The following is a 12039-nucleotide window of genomic DNA, read 5'->3' as shown; positions in this document are numbered from 1 at the left end:
GTCTTATTTTTGAATGTTTAAAAACCATAACAAAAATAAATAAAAATCTACCTTTTTTGGGGGGTGGGGGGGGAGAACGACGACTTTCCTTACCGTTGTCGTATGTTGTAAGGTATTAAAAACAAAAACAAAAAAGATCAGCCATTTTTCCTCCTCCCCTTAAACCCGATGCACCAAACACCGCCTACAATTCATCAACACAATTGAGTTTACAAGAGCAAAAACACATTTCAACTCTCTCTATTAACTTTTATTGGCTTCACACAAATGATGGTAGTTAAATGCATAAAACTTAAAGACGCTTGGCAGGACTGTGATTTTTATTTTATTTTTTTTTTAAGGAATTTTATGCGGAAGCCACAGAAAAGCTTTCTGTTTGTGTCCGGACAGCAACAATTACAATTTTAACTTGTTTTTTTTTATTTATTTATCATACTTAAGACTCTGGTATGTCGAGAGGGTGGGCGGAAGGGGGGCAGGCGGGGGACGGAGCGAATAATAAAAAGATGGGAGAACAGAGGCCGATTTAATGGTGAGAGTCAAGATAAATGAGGAGAAACAGAAGGAGGAGGCCGCGTCGTGTTCTGGCTAAAATTGTGGATCGCCGCTTCCTGGGAGGATTTCACAGCGCATACAAATGAATGCGGCCGCACTCGTGGCCGCAGACCACCTGTTTCCTCTGAACGCATTTCAACATTGTGACCTCATAACGGGTTCCAGCCTTTTTTTGCTTTGTGCGGAGACGGCGTCGTCGTCGATCACAGCTGGCTTGTATCACCCACTTGAATGTAAAAGTTACCTTCCAGGTCAAGAGGAGTGAACTCGGTTTGTCTTGGCCAGCCTATTCGTCTCTCTCTGGAAGTTCAAGGGGTGGAATATTCGCCGGAAGGTAAAAAAAATGAGGACTGGCCGGCTGGTGTAACACAGCAGTGGGGGAATAAAGAATGTGTGTAAGGATGCAAAAAAAAAAAAGAAAAAAAGAAAAATGTTCCTTCCCAACCCAAACCCAAACATTCCAGCGATGAAGCATCAACTCTCTTGTGGGACAAAAATATTCCACAAAAGCACATTTTTTCATATATTTTCTGTACTGCCTTGCATATTTCAACATCAAACTGACTGATTTGTGAGTGTCTCCAATGGAGAATATTGACTTGCATATTTTTTTTTTTTTTTTTTTGCCGTAACTCTAAAAATAGCTCCATTTGAACTCTTGAGATGTTAATCCATCCATTTTCAATTTGTCCTTCACGCGGCCCAACTTTTTATAACCAATACATTATCAGGAGCTGCTAGGCGGTGTTTGTCAGGGCGTTTTATGCCTAGAATTTTTTTTCTTCAATTCTTTATATTACTCTCTTCCAAGTGTTAATATTACTCTAAAACTGAGTCTATTTGGTCGCACTCTAAATAGAGTCAAATTTACTCTACAGAATTCACTGTGTATATAAAAACAATGGTCTGAAGATTGAGCCCTGTGGCACTCCCATTTTACTATAAATGGTTGATCTACCCATCTTTTTATTTTTATTTTTATTTTTTTGAGTGCTCATCCCGGATGACGAGGGGCCCACCTGCTGGCTTTGGGCAAGTACGACCTGGACTGGTCGCCAGCCAACCATTCATTCCCATCCTCGTGCACAGAAATGTAGACATGTATGTGGGAGGAAGCTGGAGAAAACCCACGCGAGCATTTGTAGAACATGCAAACAGATTTGAACCCAGGACATGAAACCGTGAGGTCAGCATGCCGACCACGAGGTCACCGGGCTGTCTGGTTTACACGACTGAGCGTTCCTATCCGACTTTGACGCGAGTGCAACTGAACGTTTTTTACGCCACGACGTCCATCACCCTCCCCTTCCTCGCCGTTGTATCTCGCCCGCCGCATGTGATAGACAAGCGAAAAAATGTTGGCAGCGTCTCGACTTGAAGGAGCTTCATCAACATTTCCAGCTGTCTGCCGTCTTCGTCTGTCTTGCATTTTTGCCGTCCTTGGTTGTCCTTCGAAAGGCAACTATTGTTCAAACACTGGAAGGAAGGACTTGGCGGTCTCGGATGACGACGACGCTTTCAATGTTTGAACGAAACCTCTTGACCGCATAATGACACCAAACAACACAGTCTACAAGTGTGTGTTTTTTTAAAAACTATAAATTGACTTTAAATGTATCTGACATGTATTTAGAATCGGGGGACGTGCTCTTCCTTTAATGTGTGGTTGCATTGATGGAGCTGTCTTTAAGTGGATGTCCCGCCTCTCTCTTGGCGAGCAATAACACATTATTGGAAACACTGTTTTGCGCAAAGCTATTTGTTTGTGTTTCTACGCGCCGTCCCGCTCCTTAGGTGATTTATTTGACTGCGTTGCGGGGCCGAGCTCCAGTTTCGGGCGGTTAAGCCAACATAAACCTTGTCACAACTCGGAATTCCTGCCGAGGATACAGCTTCCAGGCAAAGCTACGGTGGATCAGCGCCGGATGAATGCGAGAGATAAGATCTGCCGGTGCCCTACATAGCACAGCAATTGGGCGAAGAGCGTCCAAACCAGGACTCGGGTTCGCCGCTTGAAACCCGGCCCAGTGTCAGTTTGAGATTATAGGACAGTCAAAGTCGATTATTTCCAGTGTCAGTTGTGATAAATATGATGAATGAAAAAGTCAGTGTTGAGCCAGTGGGGTGTCTTGCTTCAGATTTCAATGCAATGAGGTCTTATGAGTGGGAATTAGCGACATCTAGTGGAAAACACAAGTGTGACAAATAAAATCTGAACTTTTTCTTCATGTATTTGTTCTGGAAAAGTTATTTGTTTTTGTCATGTTTCAGTTCTGTGGGGTTCATGTTCTTTTTTGTCTGTGTTCAGTGTTTTGTTTTGTGTTCCTTGTCTTTCCCCTCATCTCATTATGTGTAACCACGTCCGCCTGTGTGTCTTCCCCAGGTGTGTCTTGTCAAGTAATTAGCGTTAGTGTATTTCGTCTGTTTGCCCAGTCAGTGTGGGAGCATTGTCGACGTAATGTGTGGAAGTTCGTGTGTCTCGTCTCGTCACGATTAAGTCTTTGTCACAGCCATGAATGTCTTCGTCACAGCCAAGTAACCAATGTCACGGCCAAGTCGTCTTCGTCACAGCCAAGTAACCAATGTCACGGCCAAGTCGTCTTCGTCACAGCCAAGTAACCATTGTCACAGCCAAGTCGTCTTCGTCACAGCCAAGTAACCATTGTCACAGCCATGTCGTCTTCGTCACATCCAAGTAACCAATGTCACAGCCAAGTCGTCTTCGTCACAGCCAAGCAACCATTGTCATGGCCATGTCGTCTTCGTCACATCCAAGTAACCATTGTTACAGCCATGTTGTCTTTGTCACATCCAAGTAACCATTGTCGCGGCCAAGTCGTCTTAGTCACATCCAAGTAACCAATGTCACGGCCAAGTCGTCTTCGTCACAGCCAAGTAACCATTGTCACGGCCAAGTCGTCTTCGTCACAGCCAAGTAACCATTGTCACAGCCATGTCGTCTTCGTCACATCCAAGTAACCAATGTCACAGCCAAGTCGTCTTTGTCACATCCAAGTAACCATTGTCACGGCCAAGTCGTCTTTGTCACAGCCAAGTAACCATGGTCACAGCCAAGTCGTCTTTGTCACAGCCAAGTAACCATTGTCACGGCCAAGTCGTCTTCGTCACATCCAAGTAACCATTGTCACAGCCAAGTCTTCTTCGTCACAGCCATGTCGTCTTCGTCACAGCCCCAGCCAAGCCGTCGTCACAGTCACAGCCAAGTCATAGCCACTCCACAGCAAGTCAAGTCAAGGCAAATCAGGTCCTGTCAAGTCACACTCGTTCCAATCATGGCGACCAGTCTAGTCATGTCATGTCCCGTCATGGCAACCAATTTAGTCACGTGCCGTCCAGCCATGGTTGTCTGCTCAGTGCTCACCGTTTTCCCTTTGTTTCATTAAAGTTCCTCATATTGCACTTTATTCCAGTCTTACTGCCTTGCATCGCAGCCAATTGTGATCAGAGATCAATGAGTTTGAAAAAAAAAAAAAGATTACAGATTACCGGTTCAATGAGAAGATGGAGCAATCTGTCTACTTAAAAAACTTTTACATGTAATCGATCGACACCATTGGTATGAGATAGAGAGTGACTGATCCGGTCCACGAATCATGAAAACACATGTATAAATATAACATGTAATGTCTTATCTCATGGAGCCAATCAATGACGTTATTGATTGATTGGGCAAATCAAGACATTACAGCCGATCACCGATTTTGCATAAAATGCTAAATACCGTCCGATCCCGATACAGCCAATCAGATTACAGATTACAGTTACGATGAGTCCAAGAGACACAAAACAAAACAAAACAAAACAAAACAAAAATGACCAACAAAGGGAGAGAGATAGGGAAGCCTGACGGGTCGCCAAACGGCGCCTCCATTTTTATTTTCGATAAAAAAGAAATAAGGGAGGACAACATATTTTTTTTACAGTACTTGTCCTCATTTGCTGGTGAGCTGGAGCCTATCCCAGTTTATCCCAATCACAGCTTTACCAAGGAAATTACAATTTACAATTTTTTTCAGGAAAAAAAGACATCTATTTGAGGTGAAGTACTTGTTTGTTTGACACGCTTTGATTACGCCACTATATGGCTTATTTTACACTCACTATTTGTGGAAATAGTGTATTTCCTGTAGTTTATTTCACTCAATTCAATTCCCTGTACAATATATCTGCTTTGTGAGTTTCGATTTTGACGGTTTGTGAGCTGTATTGAGTTCTATTTTCTTTATTAGGCCGTCATGGAGCTATTAGTGGTAGCATTGAAGTGTGCAAGGGAAAAAAAAAAGGATGGGGATGATGGATGGGATGTGATTTTGACTTTGATTGATTTTGTTGGACGAGTGCGCCAAAGTGAGCGTGGGCGGCGTGCAGAGTTCCGTTGATTTTCACATTTCTTGCGTGCTAAAACGGCATGTTCGGAATTTAGTAAACATAATGACAGTTTCTCACTCAGTTAATCTTCACTTAAGGGTGTCTTTTTTTTGTTCCCAGAAACATCTGATCAATTATTATTATTTTTTTTTTTAAAGGAGGAGGAGGAGGTCTGCGTGGAATCAAACCATGTTCTTTTTCAAGTCATATTTGAGTTTTCTGTGGACTTCTAGGGGGATTTTTACAAGAAAAAAAAAAAAGGTCCAATTCCCCAGTAAGTCGTTACATCTCCACTCGCTGGGAGTGGGAGCGTTTATGCCAGAGTGAATTTGAGAGGCTGCTCAAATGTTTGGCAGATGCCGAGCAGTTGATGGCAAAGTCGCTCGGCATCAAAGCTCTCGCGTTCGCATTGTGCCGAACGGCAGACACGAACGAGCAAGTGGTCGGGAGGGACGAAGATGCCAGCTGGACCCAGAATCGAGTCACTTGCTCAACTATGCAAATATGATCCAAAGCACTAATACTGATAAGGCTTTGTTGGCTTACGGCGGCCATCGCATGCTTGTGCAACCTAATCAATTTGTAACCAGCGCCCGCTCTTGGACCCGAGCCCGTTTCATTTCAAATGTCCACAAACGATCTCCGTGTAATCCTCGTCTTGTTTGGGGCACCCCGGGAAAGCGTTCCGACTTTTGTTCCCGGCCGAGATTAACCACGTCCTTTTACGGGTCGAGCCGGGCTGTGGTGTAAAGCGACCTGGGTTACTTACACCAGCAATTTTCGGATGCCGGCTCGCAGCGAGCGTAATCAAGGCTGCGGCGGCGTTGTCATCAATCTAAACGTGACGGCACCAGATGCGGCGCGGGTCCGGGGGACCGGCTTGCGTCATCGGTGAACATTTCCCGCAATTCTGTTCTTAAAAATAAAAGTCCGGCACATTCATTCATCATCGACGACAGATCGGTAAGTGGGACGTGTCAACTTGATCGTACGCAGCGAAATACATGTTCGGCGGTTCCCATTTTTGGCCCATATTAAAAACTGCGATATGTCAAGAATCTTGTGGGCCGAGATGGAATGCCCACATTTTGCTTTGCCTTGCGGGACGGATCTATACTTAATGTAAAGTATACATCTGGGATGGCGCGGAATCTACACGGTCCAAAAGTTCATGAAGGATTGTCGGGGCAGAAACGGACCACAGGAGCCTCGGGACTCCCCATGGCGAACTGTGACCGTCATTTTTATAGCCAGGAAAAGAAAAATACAAGAATGCCATGCTTACATTTTCTAACTGTAGTACAAGACTCTGGAAAGTGAATTCAGAGATTTGTTTCTAAATGTTAGAGCTCGGAGTCCAAAAATGAAAAATCCTATTTATATATAATAATACATATATATATATTGTTTGTACTGTATATTTTCTTTTAAATATTTTTTTATATTAAAAAATCTGACTTGATGTTCAACATTTGGACAGGGTCTCCATTTTGGCGTAGAAGACCTTGTTGTCGCGCAACGACCCATTTTGGTCAATTTAACCCGTTGGAAGATTTAAAGTGAAAGTCAACCTTAAATATTTCTTGACAAAAATATGTTATTTGTGACCTCAATAGTCTAAACATGACACTCTGATTAATATTACATTTTTGGAAAATGAGGCAAGGAGCAAAATCCAGCCATTTTTATCCATCTCAGGGGGCGGCCATTTTGCCACATGACTGAACATCACAGTTGCTCGGGGCGTAGGCAACGACCAATCACAGCTCACTTGTTGTCTGAAGCTAAGCTAACCTGAGTAACTGTGATGTCATTTATAAAATGGCCGCCTTCTGATATTGATTACGAAGAAAACGTGCTGTATTTTGACTAGTGGGGCTGCATAGAACTTATTGTCCCCAAAAAATTGGGTGAACTTCTCCTTTAAGGAGATATATTTTACTTTAATGTGTTGGCATAAGAAAGATGCTAGCTAGACAAAGTAGCATCCATTTTCTTTCCGGTTGTACTAGTGGTATTTGATTGACATTTGAGCGGGCCGTGATTTTTCAAGATTTTAAAGCCTCAGTACTTTTATTTTATTATATATATATATTTTTAAGTATCATTACTTCTATCCTGTTCCGGGTTCCACTGAGCTCGAATCTATCCCAGCTGACTTTGGCCTGAAAAGCGACCTTCACGTCGCGAAAGCCACAGCAATTCATACTCGCATTTTCACTGTCACCAAGTTAGAAACGAACCCGCGGCGCCTGCGTGGTAAGTTACGCGCGTGAACCGCTAACAGCGGCAGTGACTCCAAATAGAGAATTGTCTCCTCGCATTTCTACATTCCTTGTGCGTGTTAAATCAAGATGGCAGCCGACAGGCCTGTTCAATTAGCGACATACCAGTCGGCATTGTCACTTTGGAATGCTAAGCTAAGGAGAGAAACGCTTGGTGAAGATGCTACGAGCTAAGCTAAGGTGCCAAAAACACTTTCAACTGGTGAAAACTGTGTTGAAAGCATTTTTTTTTTTCAACCAAGCAGTACGGTTGGATCTTAAATACAACCTCAAATATCCAAACAGCCCCTCAGCACTCGGCTAGCGGTTGACGCGACACAGTACGGTTCAATTGACACGACTATCGGCCGATACCGTTGACCATTGCCAACAGCCTCTCAAAATGTCCACTAGCAATTCTCTTATTAGCGCTAGCTAACATCATTACCGTTACAATATTTGATTGTTCAGTGAAGACATTCTCTATTATATAACGTATAATCTGAACAAGACCAGACTAAGCTGTGAAACGTGTCGTGATGACATCCAAGCAAGCGTCCGAGTTAAAAATGCGGCAGTACCGATTCTGGGCCGTTAGCATTTTCACATCACTTTTGCATGAGTGGATCATTCTTAAGGTTGTGGTTTTTGTACGAGGGTGCTTGCAAGTCCGCGATGGCCCACTTAAGTCCAGACATTTGGGATTCGGCCAAGGAAGATTTTGGTGACTCAGCGTTAAGCGACCAGAGCCGGGGCCGGGTTAACTGGGTTGAAAATGTGCATCTGGGTGGTTCCTCTTGATACAAAACAGAGATGAACCCAATTATTGTGGGAACGCTTCAGCACATGTTATTGTGATTTGGATTCTCCACACTTTTTTGCCGCGTAACAACTCCCGATTTACACCGTTCAAATTTCAACTTGCTTCAAAAATTCCCGCCTCCCGGGCTATTTATCGTCTTTGATTCCACATTGCTTACAGTATTCGTACAATTTAACGTTAAATATCAACTTTTCCTCATTCATTTTCTTTTTTTTTTTTCCTGGAGAGCTCAGTATTGTTCATTCTATAATCATCTTTGTTCTTTTTTTTTTTTTTTTTTTTAATGCTCATTCATTTTCAATGGGACAGACGTTGACGTTTTTCTAAGTATCATTTTCCACGCCCACTTCCATACGTAGAACTTATGATCATTACCAGGTGTCTGATACTGCTCGGTGGCACAGTTTCATCATTTCATAACTGATCTCTCAATTTACTTTCCACATGCATTCAAATCTCAGCATTCGGCTTTCAGGATTATCACGCAATTTCTCCAGAATAGTTTCAATAGCAAATGAAAACGAGTCAGACCAGACATAAAAATAGACACAAAAATGTCCCAAGTGTGATATTTTCCACTGCACTCGAGTCTACGTACGCGTTAAATATGTGGCGAAAAAAATTGGGGAATTCAAGTATGAATGTAAAACTTTATTTTCTCGATTACATACTTCCTCAAATTTATGAGTTTTTGCCGTTGCCTGAATCCAACGTCTGCTTCCAAACTCCAAGCAACAAGTGAGGCACTACTCGACCCGTAGCCGTGCGGTTTGGTCGTGTTGGGATAGCCTTTCCCAGAAATAATATCAGCGGTCCAGACGAACGGGGTCCAAAGTAAGTGTTCCATGGTTCGGAAACAGGCCGCCTTCCAACTTCTCCTTCTCCCCGTTTGCTGTCACTCTCGCCAACGTGAGGCCGAGCCAGCGTACGCCCGTCAAGTCGAGCTGTCAAATTAGCGGCCGCTCGTTCGCTGAGGTAAACGCGGACGTCTTAATATCGTAACAATGCGAAAAGAAGCGAGAGCATGACTCATTCGTTCCCCCGGGCCAGACGTCCATCACGAGGACGGGGATTTTCGGTGGGCACGCGTCCAGGTGCAAAGCGCGCGGGTAGCGTTTACCGCGTCAGAACAATGCTTTTGGACTCGGCCACACATACGGAACCGTAGCCTCGCCGCGGTGCTTGTAGCGTTTGGCTTTTTCAAAATTGAGACCATGTTTCCCCCCATAAAGCGGTTGCTTCCTGTGGCGTGCCAATGTGTTTTGTGAAAAATAATGACAGATCGCAAGAGCCAGCGGCGGGCCCCTGACAACAAGAGGAAAAGCCACACCAAGAGGTTTGCATTCGGAGCCAAGGCAGCGGCGGTGAGAGCATTTTTTATGATCGACGTCGGGACACTTTTGGGGCGAGAGGCCGCGCCTCCATCCAGCTTCAATCGAGCTCAAAGGGAAAAAAATAAGAACGTTTGTAAAAGCTGACACATTTGCCATAGTGATTAACACAAAAAAAAAAATTACGCAATCTCACGTATAGTGCGCAGGTGTCAAACTCAAGGACCGTGGGCCAGATCCAATTCTCAATGTCATTTTATGTGGTCTTTGACTTTTTCAATAATTCATATTATTTAAAAAAAAAAATAAAAAATAGGGCTTCTACTGCCCTATTTTCATAATTTTTTTTAATCATATGAATTATAAAATTTGCAGCCTTCATAGGGGAAGCCTACACAATTTTTTTCTTTACAATAATATCTTATATGTGCACCCACTAGTCTAATTATTCCGATTAATCGGGCTGCTCAATTATGGAAAAAATAACAATCCCAATTAATTTGGCAATAATTGAAATCACAATTATTCAAACAAGTGTATAAAAATATTAAGACCAATTTTTTTTATATATATTATGCAAGTTCATTTTGGACCAAACAGAATTTATAATAATATATATTCATTATAAAAATTTATATTTATTTATTTATGCTGGCAAAAACTTAAAGTTAGAGTACAGAATGTGCACTGTGCAGTAGGACGATCATTTATTTTTTGGTACAAAACAAGAATATGTTTAAATGACAATTAAAATTCTTTGAAACACTATAATCAGGCGAGTTAATTTTGGATGAAACCAAATTTATTAAATTAGCTATTTTAAAATTTAAAAAGAGGTGCAAATGTATAAATTTCAACAACTCAAAAATTGGTATTAATAATCTTTTTTTTTTTACGATTATGCTGATCTTGTAATTGTGGAGTGTAATATATTCTACTTGTGGAATATGCGACCATTTTTATCCATCTCAGGGGAGCAGCCATTTTGCCACTTACAGTTGACTGAAAATGACATCACAATTACTCAGACCAATCACGGATCACCTGTTAGCTGAAGCTGAGCCGCGATTGGCCAGATTATGAGGTCATTTTCACTCGATAGCAGGTGACAAAATGGCCGCCAACCTGTGATGGATAAAAACAGGTGGATTTTTGCTGCTTAACTCAAATTCCAAAACACAATATCAATCAGAATGCCATGTTTAGACTAGTGGGGGAACATTTGAAATATTAAAGGTTTCCTGTTTGTACAAAACATAAGCAATTTGTTTTGTATTGGTCTTTCTTACTGTACCCGATGTGAAGCGAGCCATGAGTTTAAAATCAAGTTACATAGAAAACTGTGATTTTACTGTTACACCTCCAGCTATTGACCTTTATGAACCTTTGGTCTGAGGGCAGCCATCACTAGGATGCAGCCCGCGACGAAAACAAGTTTGACACCCCGAGTTTGGTGAAACCTTAAAATTTGAATACTCAAAAGATTGCTTCATTCAGAACTCAGCACTAAAAAGTGGCAAAGATTAAGTCAGAAGTTGTTTTCTTTTATTATCTGTGTTTACCATTTATCTTGGAAATCATCCAGAAGGACCGAGCAAAAACAACATTTATCTTTGAAAAATATTGCCGGCTGTGAATAAAAAGGCTATCACAAAACGTTGGCTTTTTTTTATTTTTATAGATGGTATAAGGTCTGCAATAAAAGACTTACTTATGTTGACAAAAAGATTTGGCTGAAAAATTTTGGAGGGGTTGGTACGCTTATAAAATGTATACAAAAAAAAAACATCACATTTTTACAATTTTACATAGAGTGGAAAAAAAATGGCGTCGCAATAAACAATACAAACAAGCTACTACAAAACTCAATTCTCGTGAGGCTCAACCCTTACACGTCATCTTTTTTTTTTTTCTTTCAGTCTGCTTCATTGAGGTCATGTTGGAGTAAATCAACGGTAATTTCCAACGCACCCCCCCCCCCCCCCCATGCATGCGCACACCTCCTCGAGTTTCCCGGCATTACCTGCGAGCCTGATTAGAGGACACCCGATACCACCACATCAGCGGTTGCCATGGCGGCTAACTGCCGCAAATTAACCGGAGTGTGGTGGTCATTTCCCCCCCGTTAAGTGCTCGGGGAGGTCGCGGGGGCTAACGTTACACCAATCACACGCAGCGCTCGCAGTCAAGTGTTCGGATTCCCGGGAGAGCTGCCACGCGAGGGGGGGGGGGGGCGTCTTTGTTTCCGCTTTTCCAAACTTTTCCAAACTTTTCTGCTTGTGCAAGCGTCTCTAATTGAGCTGCATTCGTTTATTGACTTCCATTCCGCTCTTAATTCTAATTTCTGGGATCCAATTTTGCACTCACCCAATATCAGCTGATACAAATTAGTCTGTCTGGATATACAATGGGTGTGCCACAAGGCTCAATCCCGATCCCACTGCAAATTAGTCAAAACTGGGCCACTTGCAGCCCTATAGAGGACAAGCGCTATCAAAAATGTATGGATGGATTTGAGTAGCATGTTCAATCAGATCATCAAAATAATATAAAGTGCGTTCGGCACTAAAATAGTTTACCGTTTTCAACACAATCCCACAACATGCACCGCAAAAAAACGGATCCGCACGATAATGGGTCGATTTTGCTTTGCAGTTCCAAGTAGATATTTTTGGCT

The sequence above is a fragment of the Vanacampus margaritifer genome, chromosome 10 (genome assembly GCF_051991255.1).
Source record: "Vanacampus margaritifer isolate UIUO_Vmar chromosome 10, RoL_Vmar_1.0, whole genome shotgun sequence".
NCBI lineage: Eukaryota > Metazoa > Chordata > Actinopteri > Syngnathiformes > Syngnathidae > Vanacampus > Vanacampus margaritifer.
The sequence above is the reverse complement of the archived record's forward strand: the minus strand, read 5'-3'. Positions refer to the sequence as shown.